This window comes from Balaenoptera ricei, chromosome 1, assembly GCF_028023285.1.
Source record: "Balaenoptera ricei isolate mBalRic1 chromosome 1, mBalRic1.hap2, whole genome shotgun sequence".
NCBI lineage: Eukaryota > Metazoa > Chordata > Mammalia > Artiodactyla > Balaenopteridae > Balaenoptera > Balaenoptera ricei.
In genome coordinates, this window is record NC_082639.1 from 51,882,907 (window position 1) to 51,904,037 (window position 21,131).

A 21,131-nucleotide genomic window follows, 5' to 3' on the forward strand; every position below is an offset into this window, starting at 1 on the left:
AGAGATAAATGTTGGCAAGGATGTGGAGGCATTGTTGGTAGGAATGCAAACTGGTGCAGCCACTATGGAAAACAGTATGGAGGTTCTTCAAAAAAGTAGAAGTAGGACTAACGCATGATCCCACTTCTGGGAATGTATAGAAAGGAAATGAAATCACTATCTCAGAGACATCTGCATCCCCATATTCACTGCAGCATTTTCACAGTAGTCAAGGCGTGGAAGCAACCGCAGTGTCCATCAATAAATGAGTGGATAAAGAAAATGTGGTATATATAAAAAAGGGAATTCAGCCATAAAAAAGAAAGAAATCCTGCCATTTGAAACATGGACGAAACTTGAAGGCATGCGAAGTCAGAGAAAAACAAACGCTGTATAATATCACTTATAAGTGGAATCTAAAAAAGTCAAACTCATAGAAACAGAGAGTGGAATGATGGTTGCCAGGGGCTGGATTGTGGAGGAAGTGGGGAGATTTTGGTCACAGAGTACAAACTTCCAGTTATAAGATGAGTAAGTTCTGTGGATCTAATGTACAGCATGCTGACTATAGTTAACAAGACTATATTATATACTTGAAAGTTGCTAAGAAAGTGGATCTTCATTTTTCTTACCTCCCCCAACAAAAATGGTAATTTTATGAGGTGGTAGAAGTGTTAACTAATCTTATTGTGGTAGTCATTTAGCAATACTTATGTGTATGAAATAAACATGTTGTACACCTTAAAGTTACACAATGTTATATGTCAATTGTACATCAATAAAGCTGGGGGGGAAAGGCAATTGTTAAAAAAGCTTCATTTTCCCTATCTCCTCCTGCTGAATTATGAAAGGTCTAGAGTTCACTGCATTTATTCCTTAATTTATCCATTAGCATAAAACAGAAGCTGAACTAATGTTTTGATAACAAGGGCATTGGTATTGAAGTTTGAGCTGAGTTTTAGTGATGACTCTGATACTTGTCAGTGGTAAGATCTTGGACCAATTATTTAATGTTTTGGAACTTTAGGATGCTCGTCTTTAAAATAGGAAAATTAATGCATACTGTATAGGGTTAGTTAAAGTATTAGGAAAAAATATATAAGTAAATCATATGGTGTATTAGTTTTTTATTGATGGTATTATCACAAACAGTAATTTAAAACAATATACATTTATTCTCTTACAGTTCTGGAGGTCAGAAGTCAGGTGTTGGCAGGACTGCTTTCTTCTGGACACTTCAGTGGGTAATCCATTCCTTGCCTTCACTAGCTTCTAGAGGTTGCCAAAATTCTTTTGCTCATGGTCCCTTACATCTTCAAAGCCAGCAGAGCAGCATCTTCTCTCCTTTCTGACTTCCTGCCTCCCTCTTATAAGGATCCTAGTAACTACATTGTGTCCACCTGTATAATCTTGGAAATCTCCCCATCTCAAGACCCTTAATTTAATCACAACTGCAAAGTCACTTTTGCCATATTCACAAGTTCCAGGAGTTAGGACATAGCCATCTAATGGGCCATTATTCAACCTACCACACATGGCTTATTGTAAACTTGAGTACACATCTTTTGGCTTTGCCTGCACAGTGTCTCCTTCACTCTCTTCCTCATCCTACTCTGGTGGTTGAATTTTGTATCCATGCCCCTTGCCATGTGTCTAGAGAAAAAGGAGGATATTCTTTAGCCTATTGATTGATTTACTTTGGTAAATGAAATGTTTGGTCAATAAATGTAATGTGAGCAGAGGCTTTAAATGTGCTGTTTGGCTTGGCTTTGTCTTGAGAAGAGGATGTCCTGGATAGCTCCTGGTCCCAAAGGAAAAGACATGTGGAAAAGTGTTATACCCAATCGGTAGACTGAAGTAGAGCTTCCTTAGCCAACTTGTTAGTAAAAATAAAATGTTTGATGTGGTAAGCCCCTGAGATTTTGATGACATCTTTTATTCAGCACCATTGTAGCAGTAGTTGACTAATGAAATCCCCTAGGTTAAGTTCCCCAGAAGCAGATCATGAACTAAGGACACTGTCAAAGAATGAAAAAATAAACCACAGACTGGGAGAAAACATTTGCAAAAGACGTATCTAATAAAGGACTAGTATCAGGAATATGCAAAGAACTATACGCAAAGAAGATATAAAGAATATACATAAAACCCAACAACACGAAAACAAGCCTAATTAAAAAGTAGACTGAAGACCTTAACAGACACGTCACCAAAGAAGATAAGCAGGTGGCAAATAAGCATATGTAATGTTCCACATCATAGGTTATCAGAGAAGTGCACATTAAAACAACAATGAGATACCACTACACACCATTAAAATGTCCAAAATTCAGAACACTGACAACATCAAATGCTGGTGAGGATGTGGAGCACCAGGAGCTCTCATTCCTTGCTGTTGGGAAGGCAAGATGGTACAGCCACCTTGGAAAACATTTTGGTGGTTCCTACAAAACTAAACATACTCTTACCATATGATCCAGCAATCACACTCCTTGGTTTTTATCCAAAGGAGTTGTGAAATATGTCCACATAAACACCCGAACATGGATGTTTGTAGTAACTTTATTCATAATTGCCAAAACTTGAGTTTGTAAGATGTCCACCAGTAGGTGACTGGATAAATAAATTGTGTTCCATCCAGACAATGCAATATTATTCAGAACTAAAAAGAAATCAGCTATCAATCCATGAAAAGACATGAAGGAACCTTAAATGCATAATACTAAGTAAAAGAAACCAATCTAAAAAGGCTACATGCTGTATGAGTCCAACAATATGACGTCCTGGTAAAGGTGAGACTGTGCAGACAGAAAAAAGATAAAAATACCAGTGGTTGCTGGAGGTTAGGAGGGAGGGAGGGATAAATAGGTGAAGCCCAGAAGTTTCCTAAAGCAGTGAAGCTACTGTGTATGGTTCTATGATGATGGATATATGTCATTATAAATTTGTCCAAACCCATAGAATGTACAACCCAAGGGTGAACCCTAATGTAAACTATGGATCCTGGATGATAATGATGATCAATGTAGGTTCATCTGTTGTAACAGACATACCACTCTGGTGGGGAAAGTTGACAATGGGGGAAGCTGTGCATGTGTTGAGGCAAGGGATATATGGGAAACCTCTGTACTTCCTCTCAATTTGTCAATAAACCTAAAATTGCTCTTAAAAATAAAGATTATTTTTTTAAAACTTAAAAAAACATAACTGTTAGATAATTTTTATAGCTACTTCCCAGGCTATTCTAATCAATAAGATCTTTCTATATCGGTAATCATAATTGTTTTCGACCTGCATTTTCCTTACCTATATGTATGCAAGTGTGAGGAGTATCAGTATCTCTCCTCCAAACTGTACAACACCCAGGTTACCTCAGGTTGCCAGAGGGAAAGGGCAAATGCGTTCACTGGCATTTATTTTCCAAGCAGGATTCTCAGTTTTACACGGGTGTTAACTCATTTGATCATCAAAACTACCTTATGAAGAAATATTATTATCCTTGTTTAGCAAATGAGAAAAACTAAGGCTCAGAAACATTAAGTAACTTATTCAAAATCACTCAACAAAGGAAAGCGAATATTACTGCAGAAAGTACATGGACTTTTGGGTGAAGGGGACTAAAGTCAGGTCAATTACTGGCTATGAATTTGGGTCAGTAACTTAACAGTTTTGTAGGAACTGACTGAAATGATGTCTCTAAAAGCCTGGTGCATGGTTCATACTTACTAAATAGTGATCCCACCTTCTCCTAGACAGCAGTGGGACTGTGATTTGACTCCACTTCCATCTGACTCCAAAATCCATGCTCTTTGCCCTTCGTAGTCTTCCTGCAGTAAAAGCTGCCTTGTGCAGATTTGGGGCATGTGGTTTTGCGAAGTGCAGAGCTGGAAAAGGATTATTATTCACAGCAGCCTTAAAAATGGAGTATTTAAGTATTGATTCATTTTTATTTAATATGACTTCCTGAAAAAAACCTCTAGTCTACTAAAGATTCAATTGAAATTATTAGCCTATAGGCATTTATGGATACATGACATATGCAGCTCTAATAAAAACAGATTAACCCCTCTCTTTCATATTTTACACTGCATCAGGCACTGAAAACTAAGTCTGATGTAATAGATCTCTTTTGTGGTTTTAATCATAACAATTGTACCAAATGACTTTTTTTGTACGTGTGATAACATCATAATGGAAAACTAAATCGATAGCATATTTCTCAATCTAATTATATGCCTTGCATTTCTAAACCAGTTTTAATGAAATACAGTAAGTGGTAGCGTGCAAATTAGAAGGGGCTAAAAAAAGCAGTTGCAAATAATACTGTCAGTGACAGGAATAGTATGAACTATGCTAGTCTATGCGAACAATGCCTTCCCATCGCGAGTGCACAATAAAAAGACAAAAAGTGAGGAAGGGATCGTCCAAACAAATCATTATTTTCAGAAACAAGCATTTTTTACAGAATAAGCCTAAGATGCAGCAATTCAAAAATGGATAAGGAGCATCAGAGACTGCAAAAGTCATCTACACACAAACGTTACCTGTATATCACACTTAGGTCACCAATTTATAAACACACTAACACCCTCCTATAAATTTTAAATAGCTTCTTTCCCCATTTAGAAGAGTAACTCATGCTCATTATACAAAATCTGGAAAATATTGAAAGACACAAAGGAAAATCGAAAATCATACTTTAACCCAAAATCCACACCCAGAGATAACCCTGGTAAACATTTTGCTCCTTTGTTTTTTCCTACACATACGTTACATACTTGAAATGATACGATAATTCCATTGAATGCATAGTCAGATAGCTCAAAGTATTGATAATAAAGTAGATAACTCACAAATAGATCTTAATAAAAAAATATATACTTTTATAGGTGCTTTATTAGTTTCCTAGGGTATCATTTAAAAAAGGACCATAAATTGGATAGCTTAAATAACAGAAATTTCTTTTCTCACAGTTCTGGAGGACAGGAGGCTTGATTTTACCTGAAATCAAGGTGATGGCAGGGTTGATTTCTTTTGAAGCCTCTCTCCTTGGCTTGTAGATAGCCATCTCTTCTCTGTCTTCATGTGGTCTTCCCTCTGTGTATGCCTGTGTCCATATTTCCTCTTCTTATGAGACCAGTCATACTGGATTAGGGTCAACTCTAATGACCTCTTTTTTAACTTAGTTGCCTCTTTAAGACACAATCTCCAAATGCAGTTCCATTCTGAGGTACCAAGGGTTAGGATTTCAACATATGAATTTTGAAGGGACACAATTCACATCATAACAGGTGCTAAGTGTGACAATACAAATACATCATACACACAATAAGAGGATAATACCTTATAGGCCCTGCAGCAGGTATTAGAGACATAAAGATTAATAAAGCAGAGTTCCCATCCTGAAGAAGCTTAAATTAGTGAGCAAAGGAAGGACTATTTAGTGAATGTCATTGGGAATTTATTAATACTCTGGGGAAAATATGTAAAGGCTCATATCATATACCAAAATATATGACATACTTAGTAAAATGATAAGTGTTAAGAAGAGGAATAGAAGAAAGGAAGAAGAGGAGGAGGAAAGCAAGAGAAAGGGGAAGAGGAGAATGGAGAAGAAAAGAAGTAGAAAATGGAAATGAGTTGTATCTATCTTACCTATGAATGGTTTAAGTATTTTGTTTTAAATCCATTCATTCATTCATTTAATAGATATTAGTTAACCATCTACCACATGCCAGGTGTTTGGCTAGGCACAGAAATGAACCAGGGTTTTTGATGTTCATGCACGTTGGAAGGAGCCCCTCAGATTGTTTATAATGTAAATACAAGTTCACATTTTCTTTACCTTCCTGTTCGATACAGTAAGTCCCCTACATTGGAACCTTCAAGTTGCGAACTTTCAAAGATGCAAACGTGCATCTGGTTCCAGCAAGGAACCAAAACCTGTGCCATCAACGTCAGTCATGAGTGAAATGGCAGCTTGCCCTACATCTCCTATTGCTGACAATCCCTCAGCTCTACCATCTCCCACCTCCTCTCCCTCCTCCAGTCAGTAACTCTTCTTGCCTGTTCACTCAATGCCAGCGCCTGTATGCCAGCTTTTGTACGGCACTACTGTACTTTTCAAGGTACTGTACTATAAGATTAACATTTTTTTCTTGATTATTTGTGTTTGTTTTTTATGTATTATTTGTGTGAAAAGTATTATAAACCTATTACAGTACAGTACTATATAGCCAACTGTGTTAGTTGGGTACCTAGGCTAACTTTGTTGGACTTAAGAACAAATTAGACTTATGAACATGCTCTCAGAACTCGTTCATTTGTAGGGGACTTACTGTATTGGCTTTCTCTCTTTGTACCAACATCACAAGCTGTATGCAGTCAATATGCTCCTGCATAAATTGTTTTCAAGATGGTTTTGTAAATCAGATCTTATTAGAAATGCGCAAAGAGCCGGCTGTTCAAAGGAGCCCTAGAGAGGCCCCTGTGGTTAAGAAGAAGCATCCTTATGTAAAGGGAGGAACTCGGCCTCGGTTCCAGTGCTGTGTCAGTCCCAACTGTCGTACCTGTGTCCTGGTTTGCAGGTTATGCCTGAGCGCTCATCTGTGTTCACACTGTCTATCCTTCTGCCTTGGATTACAAACCTCTGGAGGTTGGCCCACCACATCTGTTCCCTTCATTGTATCCAGTGTAACAATGAAGCATGCACAGAAAGATCTTAGTAAAGGCTTTCAGTTGCTGATAATGGATGCAGAAACAGATCTCAGCCGGCAGTGTCCATGGGGCTACATTGAGCAAATGTCCCATGTGCCCTATTTCTAAACATTAAAGCCCCACATCTTATGCATGGCAAGGCATTGCCAACAGTAGGAAGCAGGACCCAGGATCCCTTAGTCCTATTCATGTCCCAGAAACAGAGAAAAGAAATTATTTGAGGAGATGACGAAAGAGACTAAGAGAGTTGGAGACCCCTTGAGAGGCTCCAAGAAACTCAGTCTGAGCTGTATTTGGTTGCTCACCACCCAGTGCCTTTGAAGAGTGTGGACTTTTCTATACGTTTCCGTGTAGTGAGGAATGACAGTTGCTGTCCTCCCCAATTAGAACCCTCTCAGATTAGTAGCACATTGCATGGCAGCTTGCTCTCAGAATTTAATTATCAACTCAGAAGAAATGCTTATGTCCTTGCCTTTTATCTTTGGTTCAGAGAAATATTTCAGCCAAAAGTTGTTTCTCTAATAAGTAGTTTTACAGTGCCATTGCCAATAAATGAGTGGTATAATTTCTGGTTGACAATTGCTCAATTCAATCAAAATTTAGTGACCCTGAAATTAAACTCAGTATTCACAAATACAAACATGTCCCCAGAACTATACTAATATTGGTGAATTTTCCCTAAGGGGAAAAAAAACTATATTTCTCTGGTATGATTAAGTCATTTTAATTCTTTGACCAAATTTCTATTTAGTCATATTTTCCATCTTTATTTCTATCTTACTAAAATTATTTTCATGAGTATCCCCTGTTTTCCATGTACATTTCATAATAGATTTTTATTTACTTTTTCATCCACATTAAATTGAATACTAATAGCTTCTGCCATGGGAAGCTTTTTTTAGGGGTTATTATTTCCACAAAGTCTAATTTTCTTAACTCAATTTTGCATTTATAAATTTTGTCTAAATTGTTTTATTTACTCATTAATATCTTGTCAACTTTTTTACTTTATCGAGTTTTAGCCTGTGATGGTTTTGTTGGGTTATTTCTCCAGAAACTATATGTCTCCGCAATTTTTGCATTTTCACCTTTACCTATTTTTTTCACCTGTAACATATTTAATCATGCAGTTTTAGTCATTGCCAATTTTCTCTTATTTTGATTATTTCTAAGAGTAATATTCCATATTTCTGTGAGTAATATTCTATAAAAATAATATATTTTTATTCCTTTGTAATGGCAAATAGGAAACAAAATGAGTCGAAATACCTGTGAAGTCAACACAGTGTGGCAAAAATTTCCAGCTTCATTCAAATACGAACATCCCTGGAAAGGTCAACCACCATTTATATTTGGAATATGGAAAAAGTGATTCACATCTCATGCTTTCCTGAGAGATGGAAATGGAGGTTTTCCTTTTCCCAGCTGTCTGGCAGCTGAGGTATGGACACATAACCTGGTGTCCATCTGTCTCTTTCCCTTTCTAAGGCTCTGACTCTACAGCTGGAGACACATAGCAGCAGGAATGGGAAAACTGCTTCCTTGTGGCACAGCTGTGGCAGCAGGGACATACAGAGTCCAGGAATGATCATGAGGGCTTTGAATGCCATGCTAAGGGTTTTGAGCTTTATCCTGCAGGGATTGAGAGACATGGAGGGCTCTATTGGGAGAATCATATGCTCAGCTCTGAGATCTAGAAAGATGACTCTGGCAGCATCAGGCAGAATGGATTGAAGAAGGCAAGTCTGGAGACAGACCTTTGGAGGGATAACTCTGCACCACAGTTCTGCATCTTCCCAGTTCAAGATATTGGGTGTTAATCCTGCTACCCTGGTCCTCGATGACATGGCTCTTGCCCATCTTTGTATCTGCCCAATAATCTCACCTGCTCCATTGGGCGTCTCTCTAGTCTCCAAACAAATCATTCCAGGCCTTCATGTCTGTATTCTCATGTTCTCTTCCCATGACTCAAGAAATTCCTTACTCCCATTCTCTGCCTGACAGATCCAGTTCCAGTTCAGGAGGTTAGTATTTCTAAAGAGGCTGAACGTCTCCCTGAAAAAGGCAATGAAGAAATTTCATAATGCCTCTCTGGGAATGAACTTTTCAGACCTTTCTTTCATTAATAAGAGGAATGAGTGCTTGGATTTGTGAGGGAGGGAGGGAGGGAGGAAAGGCAGAGAGAAAGAGAGAAGATGAATCCATTAACAATAAAGTCTGTATTTTCTGAATTTTCTATAAAAAATATATTACTCTCTTAATTTGAAAAAATAAATAAATACATTTAAAAATTTTCACCCCATTATTCCCATAATTATATTCATTTTTGTCAGGCAGCTCAAATATCCCAGTTTATGTAGGCTTACATACACTTGGCCTACCATGAAGCTTTTTATCTTAGTCTGAGTTCTCTAAAAAACAGAACCAGAGTCAAAAGCTTTCATGGCAAGCTTTGTTGGAGAGTACTGTCCCAGGGAAGCAGGAGGGGGAGAAAGAGGAGTAGAGATGGGAAGAAAGAAAAGCAAATATAAGGAAGGAATTACTGAGCTCGTCCCAACTCAGTCCCAGGAGATGTCTCTGGAGAGATCCTATGAACATATTGCCTCTCCATACAAGCCGAATATGGAGAAAAAGGGAGAGTTATCCCACTGGTAAAGTTCATCCCACGGGGGGCCAACTCCCTCACAAGTCCAACTCACATTACTGAGCCCCTTGGCAACCTCAGGGAAGCCAGATCCCTGGATACATGAAACCAGCCCCCGGCAGTACATGAGTTGTGAGTCACTCTGCAGTGGGGGTAGCCTGTGGGGGGAAGCTGAACCATGGTGAGCCAGCACATAAGCATCACTCTGAACCTTAGGGCTCCATGCTATTTCCTGTCTCTGCAGCAGCAAGGAAGCCACAAAACAGGAGCCATCACGTTAACATGAGAGGCTGGAAACAGGTGAAGTGCCATGACGACCTGGCCCTGCCATGAAGGTGGCCACAGAACTGGAGATCAAAACCTCCCTTCTTCAGCTTGTAAGAATACAGTTCTTGTCAGGTGATCCTCCTAGAGGGCCATCAGTAGCATCAAGCAGAAAACCATGGTCAAGATAATATGGAGTGATTACAAACTGGGTTCAGTAGAACATCTGATAAAAATAAAAAGGATTAAACAGCAGCTTTACAAATTATTGGTTTTGTAATCTAGGCAAGTTTCTTAAATTGGTTAGTGTAGGCCAGGCTGGTACAGTAGGAGACAAGTCTCCAAATCTCAGTTGTTTCAACATAATAAAAGATAATTTTTGCTTATGTCTCAGTCCAGTGTCCATTGGAGCTCTCCTCCATCTTGTAGTGACACCATCTATGATAGGGACCCCCAAGGTCACCAGAGAAGGGCAAGAAAGAGCTGAAGGCTTGTGCAGAATGTTTTTAAAGATCAGTCTTGGAAGTAACCTACATCACTTCTGCCCACATTCCACTGGCCAGAACTCAGTTCATGACCTAATGTAGCTACAAAGGAGGCTGGGAATGTAGTCTGTTTGTGTGCTCAGGAAATGCTATGGTGAGCACATAGTATTAGCTCTGCCATAGTATTAGCTCTACTGGACCTCAGTTTGACCTAAACAATGGAGATTATGATTCTCTCTCTCTTATTCTCTCTCTCACTCTATTGCTATCTGAGTTTATTGTAAGTATTGAATGAGGTGATGTTGACAAAAGCATCAAACTCATGCTCAGATAATAGGTGGTAATAGTGACAAGATGGCGATCATCATAATTGCATAGTTGTCACATTAGACACAATTACTATTGAAATACTACTGTTAGGATTTAGTGACCACATTTTACTTAATGTACTTCAGAATCTTGGATTTGAAGCAATCTCCTTTTCTTTCATCAGTCCCTTCCAATGTGAACAACTATCTCATCCCCCTGAGGTCAGAGTTCCCCTAGCTCAATGTTCCTTTAGAAAAAATATACCCATTACCCAAAACGTTTGGTAATAGTAGCAGGTTCTTGTTTTTTCCCTCTACATTTTGCTATGTTTGATACTTCTTAACTTCCCACCCCCTCAGTTTCTGTAGCTGACTCTTGGCCCAGCCCTGGGTGGCTTTGGTTATATGGCCATAAGCTAGAGCCAACCAGGAGACAGAAAATTAAGCAGAGCAGCAGGAGTTGGTCTTTTCTCCCACAATGAGGCCAGTTTTCCGAATTATACCGAGTCATTTATGTAGCCAGTGTATACCAATCTCCATGCTGAACACTGGGGATATGGTGATGAATAAGACCTGGCCCAGGACTTTAAGGCGGGGTGCCATGAAGGGCAGCATAAACACACGAGACTAAATGGTGGAGAAAAAGTTCAGGGGCTTTCAGGAAGGGACCAGTCATTGTCAGGTAGGTGTCTCAGTTATGAATCAAGAAAGTCTGCCTGAATTTAGCTCCATAGGAAAGGGGGCTAGCAGGATAAGGTGGCCTTGAATCCCAGCTCACCATCTTGGGATGCAGGGTTAGGCTTTAATTGTAAGGGTACTTGAGAACAAAGATCCTGGGTCTGTCAGGCAGACAAGCCACAATGGTGAGGGTGAGGCAAGGGGGCAAAAGCCCGGGACTCATGGAGGCAGAGTGGTGCTATACTCGTCCAAGACTTACCTACACTTCACTCGGGAAGTAATACAATTTATCCAGCCCTCACTCACAGCAAGAACCGGTCATTTAGTGTCCTACTATATCGGATAGGCTGAGTTGTTAGTTCTTAGACCTGGGAGTGGGGGGATGCAGGCAAGGACATTGCAGATTCTTCTGGTCCCTCAAGTCAGGCCTTCATCACCAGGTTCTACCCTTCTGGGAAGAAAGGTTCCAGGGGGAGTAGAATTTTTTTTCAGTTGCCTCATCTCTTACAGCTGTGTCAGACTGAACCCACAACAAAGCATTTCTACAATCCTCCTAGTCCCGTAACATCTAGCTTCACACCCTCTCCCCTTAGTCTCCCGTCATCCATGGTGCTGGAGGCATCACACTGTCATGAGAAAACACTGGTACCTATTTCCATTAGGAGTTATTTTCCTTCAATGACAGAAGTTAAGAGGTTGAAGTCTATGGCTGGGAAGGCAGTTTTATGTTTTTAATCAAGATCTGAGACTCCCTCTATCATTCTCCTCTGCCTTCTGGATAGAGTATTGCAAACACTTTAGGATGATGAGAGTGTAAACGGCCTGTCACTGCTTAATAAGCTTTGCCTTGTTTTAATTTAGTCCTGAAATTTCAGCAATTAAAGACCAATTATTGCCATTCTTCCTAAAAATGCAAATCCTCCTTATGAAAGTAAAGCAGAAAGCATTGGTCTACTCCTTAACACAAGTTTCAAATATCATTAATGCCTGGTAAAATGTTGGATTTTCCGATGGCACAGGAAGGACAGGGGGGTCATTTTGGGATAGAGAGCACTGGTGCTTGTATGTTTAGGCTGCTATAACAAAATACCAAAGACTGAGTGTCTTATAAACAACAGAAATGTATTTCTCACAGTTCTGGAGGCTGGGAAGTCCAAGGTCAAGGCACCAACAGATATAGCATCTGCTGAAGGCCCACTTCCTAGTTCATAGATAGCCATATCCTCACATGGAGGAGAGAGTCAAGGAACTCTCTTCAGTCTGTTTTGTTAAGACACTAATCTCATTGTTATCAAATTCTTACAATAAAATATTATAGTGAGGGTGGAGCCCGCATGACCTAGTCACCTCCCAAAGGCCCCACCTCCCAATACCATCACTTTGGGGGTTAGGGTTCCAACAAATGAATTTGGGGGGAACATAAAGAGTCAGTCTATAGCAACTAGCAAAGTTAGGTGCCTTAGAGAAGACAGTATTTTTATAGGTGTAAAGGGGGAACAAGCCTCTGTTAACTTCAGTCTAAGGGATCTGTTTCAAGGCTACAAGAGAATGTTAGGTTGCTGGGATACCACCTCATTCTTACCCATGGAATCATGTGTCTTTTAGTACCTTGAAGACTGGCATCATACGGCAGGCCTCCACTTTTCTAATGACACAATCTGTACCTAGATATCTGCTTCTCTGTATGCATCTATTAATTCTACACACACACAAAAAAATAAGTATTGTATTAATTGAGGTAATTCTAGCCACTGTGGAAGATAAGCTCAAATACATAAAAATATAAAAGCTTAAATACAATAAAAGTTTCTCAGTCAAGTATAGTCCACACAGGTAATCCTGATGAGTGATGTCTTTATTCTAAGTGATGGTTCAAGGACTCAGGTTCCTGCCATCTGTGACTCCACCATCCTCAATATGCAGCTTCCCAAATCACTGCACTTGTCTGTCACAAGCCAGTGGTATGAGGAAAAATCATAGAAGGTCTCACATGGGAGGTTTTAAAAGGCAAGGCTGGGAAGGGGTACATATGACTCTCATTCCATAGGCCGGAACTCCATCCAATAGCCATGTGTGAACAAGAGGAAACAAGTTCAGTGAAAGCTACTCTGTTTCTGCCAGAAGTGCTTGCTCTGAGACATTGGGTCATACACTGAAAAGACAGCAGTTACAGTATAGACATGGCCTCCCCTCGGGGAGCGGAAAGTATGGAGAAAAATCAAGAGCTTCAACAACTAATCACAAACACAGGAACATATATATTTAAACAATACCATTGCAAATGTGATGAGAACATAGGGTATAAGGGACGAATTTAACAAGTATTATGACATAGACGACAAGGGACTAAGATGTGTAGGAATCAACCAAGTTATGTGAGAAAAATGTGTGTGTGTGTGTGTGTGTGTCTGAGAGAGATGTTTACAGAAAGCATTCCAGGGTACAGGAATAACCTATTTCAGGGTTATTCTTTGGTGGAATATGTCATTTGTTCCATTTACTGATTTAGCAAAGAGAGTACCCAGTATATGCCAGGTATCCTGCAAGTCTCCGTAGAAGATTCCAAAATGAAGAATGTAAAATCCCACTGTCTATTGCCACTGCCTTGAAGAGCTTATTTTGATACATCGGGAACAAGACCTCACAAACAGTCTCCTATGTTTGGCATGATTTCAAATGTGGAAGAGGTCCTTTTTAACACTGAGTAATGTTTCTCCTTCCATTTATTAAGCCAACTATTAAGCCCACAGCCAGGATATCAGTGCCATCCCCTTAACTCGAAGGCCTAGCTTTACCCTACCAGAGAACAGGCTGAAGATTTAAATATCTGCCATCCTCACAGCCCCCTTTTAAGGAAATCACTCCAAGTACACTGTGTATAACATTTCTTCGACAGCCACAGTGCTATCCTGCTACCGTCCTCAGACTGCTTGGATCAGGGCTCAGAGCCTCTAAGCTAATGTGGCAGAAAACTTTCTAATTTTTCTCTCTTTATAGTCATGGTAGTTTTGATAGTAAGAGTAGTAGCAATATTTTATAGTAAGAATTTGATATCAAACTTGTCCAATCAGATTTCCTCTCTTAGTATGATAAAAGCTAGATTCCTATTTCTTAGAGAATAAAATTTAGAGACTGTTTACTGATTTTTTTTTTTTAAATAAAACACAAATATTACGTACAGCAAGGCCTCCTATATTGTTCTGGATGGGTAAGAATTTACAAAAAAAAAAAAAAAAAGACCTGATTTACTCTGAACATGAAGTAATAGGAATTTTGTAGCTGCAGTCTAAGGAGACATGTCTGCAAGCAGGACGTGAACATAAACACAGCGAGTGAGGCTTTCTCTGCAAGAAGGAGGGCTGGAAGTTTTTGAGACATCTAGTAGTCTAGTTTTGCATTTTACGTTGTTTCCTGCACTGCGCTCTAATCCCTGTAGTCATCCCTAAATTTTTAGTAAAAGTCTGTTGCATATGGTTGCCCTGCATCAGTGATGCTTTGAAAAATGAAGGAGAAGACTCCCATCAATGAATGAGACAGAGTGGGGGGAGGCGGGAGGGCAGCCACAAGAGGCAAAGTGTGAGCTGGTTGATCAAGAAGCCGAAATTCACAGCAAGAGGCTCTAAGATATCATAGGGTGTTGTGTTATGAATCCCCTTAGATCTCCTGGAGGACACTGGGCTGCCCATTATAGATGGGAGTGCTGTTCCAGGTCACTTTATCTGGTCATTAAATTAAAAAGTGGCCTGCAGAAGGCCAGTGCACGTGGGTCCACTGAGGTCAACATCACAGACTTCTACTCAGGTCCCAGAGACATCAAACCTGTGTGTTTTCAGACAGTTGTGAAGAAGTATACTGATGACTCGGCTTAGTAATAACACTTAAGTTCTTCAAGCAACCAAATAAGCAGGCAGAAATACTTTGCCTCTACTCACCTCGTCTTCTTATTTCCACACGTGTATGTTGTTGGTTGATTGTAGGTTGCTGGGGAAATGAAAATTATTTTTCTGTAAGGAAATGAAAAATTGCATCTTGAAAAGCAGCCATAAAGCTTTTCTGTAATTACCCAGAAACCTATCAATTTTATAGACAATCCAACTTATAACATATGGTCCATCACTGGTGTTTTTTTTTTTTTTCTTTTTTGTCTTTTGGGTTTTTTTGTTCTTTTTGCTCTCTGAAACCAGCATGATGTGGAGTGATATTTTAATTTACTATTATGAAAGGGACAGCGACTGGTTTTTAATGGTTACAGAATGGTGGCTTGCGGCCCTGTCCCAGCTGCTGTCACTGGCGTGCTGAGGCAGACTTGCAGCATCTTGTCTCCGGCACACATCAGCGCTCCCGCCGGCTGTCTCCCTCCCTCCCAGTGGACGGGCCTCCACCTGCTGCTGGCACAGCGCCGGCCCTTTGGGGAACACATGTTCTCTGGCTGCTGGGTGACAGGACAGGACAGATGCCGGATTTCAAGGAAACCAGGGAAAGGCACCCTGGGGCCTGCTGCCCCTACTCCTCCACCCATCTACCTACCCTGCCTAGCAGAGATATCACTAATCAGGGCCATAGGAGAATGGGGTTTTTGGTCAGACTGTGATCTAGATTGTTCTGTTTCCTTTCCTGACCAGTCTCCCTTCAGGCTAGAGTGACCATTTATTTATTCAGGCCACAAGCATTTTCCGAGCCTCTGTTCCATGCCAGGCAATTTGCTAAGTGCTAGGAATACAGACTCGAACACCTCAATCCCTCACCTTGAGGAGGTCACAGTTTAGTGGGGTAGACAAGACACACCAACCAATAAATTACAATACAGCACTGAGAACATAACAGCAGAGTTAAAAATCAAATGCACAGAGAAGAAGCATTAAAGTATCACAGAGGCATGAAGCATGTGGACTTGGGAGACTCAGCCACAGGGAAATCCAGCTTTGCCTCTTGCTGCCTGTTTCCTTTTGGACAATTCATTTAAGGTCTTTAAGGCCTAGTGACCCACTGGTATAAGGTTATATGAAATAATGCAGTGAATCACTTTAACAGGTATGTAGTAAACACTCAATAAATGTGGGCCTTTGTTACCCAACACAATTTGTTTTCAAATGCCTCTCCTGGAGATGTAGGGTCCCAGCCACTGCATCCAGGTAAGTGTTCTGAAGGCAGAGAAAGGATAGGGGAAGGATAGTGGACTTCAAAGCTTAGAGCCAAAGAAGATCCCCAAAGAGCCATGTTCAAGGACAAGGCTGGAGTACAAAGCCAAGTGAAAAATCTGCCTGGACTGAGGCAGGAGGGGCTAGAGTGAAAGAAACTAAATCCAGGGCAGTAAAACAGAAATTGGAGGCATCAGGCAAAACCCAGTCAGAAAAGAGAACATGATGCAGAGTGAAAATCTGGAGCACTGTAGTCTTGAAAAGGCTGGAAAACTCTTCTCAGAGGAGGTGGTGTTTGATCTGGGTCTTAAAAGATGAGTAGGAAATTGCCAGGAAGAGATGCAAAGGAAGGGATGTCCTGGGAGGGGTGTCTTGGAAGGGGAAACAGCACAAGCAAAGGCATAGTGAGGCCCAAGGGGAAGAACAAGAACGTCAAGTAGCTGGGACGTTGAGTGTGTAGAATGAAAAGTGGAAGGAGGTGAGGTTGGCAACAAGGCAGGAGCAGAGACAATGAAGGCCCTTGAGTGCTAGGCTAGGGAACCTAGTCTTATCTTGTAAGCCCACAACGGGTGCATATCAGAGTCACCTGTCCAGCTCTGGCAAGATGCCAATGTTTGGGCCACACTGTCCGTGATTCCGAGTTAATTGGTCTTGGGTAAGGTTCGGCCATGAGTAGTTTTAAAATCTCCCCAGGTGATTCTAACGTGCACCCAGGGCTGCGAACCACTGCTGCAGGCAATCAGAAGTCAATGGAGATTCTCCCTGTGCATCTAGAATGCTGTGAAGCTAAGAAAAGAGATTCATTTAATTTCAGCCAACATTATCAACAGCGACTCGATGCCAGGCCCCGTGCTAGGCCTTGTAAATATGGAGATGAGTAGGTCAGGGTCCACTGCTCTCTGTTTAGCTCTTTCGAGTTTATGAATCATGTTCACCTTCACTGTCTTACCCGGCCTGGGCATCCAGAGGGAATGTGGCTGCTGTCCTTCAGGGGAAGTGGTGAACATAATCAACTCGGTCATCTTGGGACCTACCCTGAGGTCTGGCACTGGGCCGCAGTGGAGAAAATGAATTGAGCAATCTTTTATAGAACAAAATCAATAGATTCAGAACAGTCAGCCACAGCAGCAGCTGGGGAGGGTGGGCGGGAGGAGGGGAGAGCACAAGGGAGGGGAGAGGGAGCTCCTGGGAGAAAACAAGGACACTGCAAGGGAGAGGAGAGGAGAAAAAGAGGCATCATGGAGGATGGAAGGAAAGGAGGGCCAAGGGGAGCAGGTTAGGGGGATAAGTGATGGCTTCTGAGAGAATCTGGACAAAACCACTGTATCCCTCTTGTCTTCAGCTGCCTCCGCTGCTCAGAGCCCTGAGTGTAGAGGCTGGTAATGGGAGATAGGAGGGAGAAACTGACGCTTAGCAAGTTCCTGTCCCTGTGCTGGGTGTGTTGCATACATTCACACAAGGTAATCCTCACTAATCACTAATTCTACACATGAGAAAACAAATCCTAAAGGTCACAAGGCTACCAAGCTCATGTGTGATGGAGTCATTTAACCCCTTAGAGGCTTAACAGAGAAATGGATGGGAGAGTCACTTGTAAAAAGAGAGGCACTTGAGAAATGATTATTTTTCCACCCTTGGCCCACGCGTAGCACTTGCACAAAGCTCAGAGATGGAAGGGAGCTCACGCATCATCTGAAGTGGATACGAGTGAGCCCAGAACCAGGGACCTTACTGGCCCACCAAGCTTCCAGAGAAGACCTTCAGTCTACTTGGAAACCTGTCCATTCAGTTTCCATGAGGCAGATGGAAGACCAAAGGAAGTCTACCAGGCAACCGCACAGAACAGTTTCTTAGAATCCTAAGGCACATATCCTCCTGGGAGAATCCCATGGGAGGTTCAGTGGCTTCCCCCACTGAGTCTGGAAAGGCCTGCACGGTGGTGAATGAGCTCACTGCAGCCCACTGGAGTGAGAAAGCCCTTCTGGAAGACAGCAGCTCCCCTCTGGCTCACCCCATGTGATCAGGTCTCTAGCGACTGGTTAGATATATGCTCAATTCACTCTAGGTCAGCAAAGGTAGAATTTATTGTAAGGATACTGGATTATCTCACATGGATGGACGTATTGGACTAAACTGCAGGAATGTGGGCTTATAGTTCGGCCTTGGAGCAACTGGAATCGGGGACATGAACCAGAGGGACGTGTCTCATCTCTTGTCTGCACCTCCCTGGTTTTGCACTGCTGGTTTCCTTGTCTATCACTGCAGACTGCCTTCTGCTGTAAAGTGGAAATCATTGCCACCAGCAGCTCCTGAGCCTCATATTGCATAGATTCTACCTCCGAAGAAGTAAGTTTACAGCTTGAAAAAACCCCAGAGTAAGGCTCATATGGAGGATTCTATTTGGTTGACTGTGGGGTAAAGGGGTGGTGCCTACCACTTTACCAATCAGCTGTTTCTAGAGCAGAAAGGTTATGTTCAACAGTATGGCAACCCCAACTGTATTCGTGTGAAAAGAGGGGAATACTACCAGAAGAAGGGAGAGGAATTAGGATTTTACACTCTATCTCACCAACAGAAAGAAAAGAGCCCTCAACAATGGCAGAGGGAGGTTTCGATGGTGGGAAGATATTCAACACATTATTTACATGCAAAAACAATGTGCAGTCCAGAGAGATGAATAAGACCCCTGATCACTAATCCTTAAGGTGCTCACAATAACAATGTAGCAGATCATCATGCCCCTTTCCTTACTGGACACACAGTGAGGGTATATTTCCCACGCTACTTGTGGTCAACCATGGTCATGTGATTGACTTATACCTACTGGAAAGTGGTGTGTCATTTCCAGACCTGCTCCATAAAAATGTTCTCATGCAATCCTACGTGTGCTTCTCCCCTTCCAGCTGAATGGAACTGAGATGGCCCCCCAGGTAACTGGGAGGCCATGTGTTTAAAATTGTAGAACCACAGATGGAAAGAGCCTGGCTCCCTGAATCACTGCTTAGAGACACACTAACCACAAGCACACACGGTGGGCTCTTAGATTGGCAAAACAAAAAAACAAAAAAACTTTTATAGTGTTAAGCATTAAATTTTAGAGGTTTATTTATTACAGATGTTATATCTGCCTTCATTAACAAAGTTAGTAAACATTGCATTAACTGAAATTAACCACTTTGAGTCCCAGCTCTGTGGTAAACTTGCTGGATGACTTGGAGAAAATCACTTTACTTCTCTGAGTCTCCCTATCAATTATAGCTACATTGCAGGATTTTTCATTAATGAATCAAAATAATGCATGCGAACAAACGTGAATGCTAAATTACAGCTTCAGGATGGAATATTATGAACTTGTCTCTGTATTGCCATTTCTCAAGTATGTTAAGATTTAATTTTACTGGCTTAAAAAGCTTTCAAGTTTCTCACTGAAAGTCTCCTATTTAATAAAAGAGTCAATATAGGTTATAAGAATATAATTTTTCTATAGAACTCAATAAAGTTATTTTCACTTTGAATTTTTTAAAATAAGTGGCACTTAAATGTTTTTTATTTCCTGAATTAATCAGCATCAGAAGATGAATAGCTTGTTCATCACTGATATTATGAAACTTCATTTATATCTTCTTGAAGAATTCAAGAATAAATTGGAAGAAAAAAAGAACATTTCCCCTTAGTAATTGGCAGCTCTGAGCCTTGAACCTGGAACCTCTGTTCCAAGTTGTCCTCCTTCCCTATCACCTTTTCGATTCCCCTCTACTGGGCATAGCTAGTTTATAACTGCCACTGCCACTATGTAGGCTCCCAAGAAGTTATGGAGAAGAGCCCAATCTCAACTGACCCTTCCCTTTGCCCTCACCAGAATGCTTTGAATAAAGATCCACACACCCTGTTACATCAATGGTTTTCCAGCTGTGCTCCTCCGAGCTCCCCAGGAGCCATTTGTTTTTGAGTCTGAGGGAGTCTCCATTGCTGCTCTAACCAAAGCAGCACTGACTTTATCAGTTTAACATATTGAGCTTTTAGATAAGATTTTCTTTGAACAAAGAGTTTCCTAGTTTAAAAAAACAAAAAAAAAGGTTGAAAGCCACTGAACCAAAAAAATGAACTTGGGGGTTACAATATGATGGCAAACAAAGGAGACAAGAGATTCATTTTCTAATGCTACATCTGATAGTTCTTATGACTTGAGATGAGTCTTTTTCCCTTTTAGGCCTCAGTTTCATTGTCTGTAAAATGGAAAGTTTAATGACATGAGAGCTTAGCCTCCTTCCTATTTCACTTTAGAAGGTCCACTGGACAAGGCCGCTCAGGGTGTGTACTCAGCATTAGAGGTAGAGACAGGGAAGGTAGGAGGGACTGACTACGACAGGAGGAATAAAAGCCCTGAGAGGGAGATTTTAACTTTATTAAAAAATATTTGTTGAGCTACAATTATGTGCCAGGCACTGTGCAATGCAGTGAGAATATCACATTGAAGCAAGCAGATATGGTGCTTATGGTACCAGATCTTACAGTGATGGATGTCAACGCCAAGGAGTAAGGGGGCTGTCAGAGAGAAAGGGAAGGGCATCAGGAGAAGAACAAATGCTTCCTTGTTTGGGGATTTTCCCCCTAAATTCAATCATCATTTTCTTCATAGAGTTTTAACTCCCTCTCTCACTCTTTCAGCCATTCTTAGTAGCAGCTAGAAAGAAACTATTTCTTCCTTTAATCATTCATTTGCTCGCTCATTTGTCATTTTTATAGCATACACACTGAGAATCTCCTTTCCCAACATACTACACCATACACTGACGACCCAGAGATGAATTCAATGTGATACCAGCCCTCAGGATACTCAAAATCCAGTGGGGAGACGTGTAAAGCCCTGCAACAAATGTGCTAAGAGCTGTGATGGAGGGACACGCGTGAGGATGGT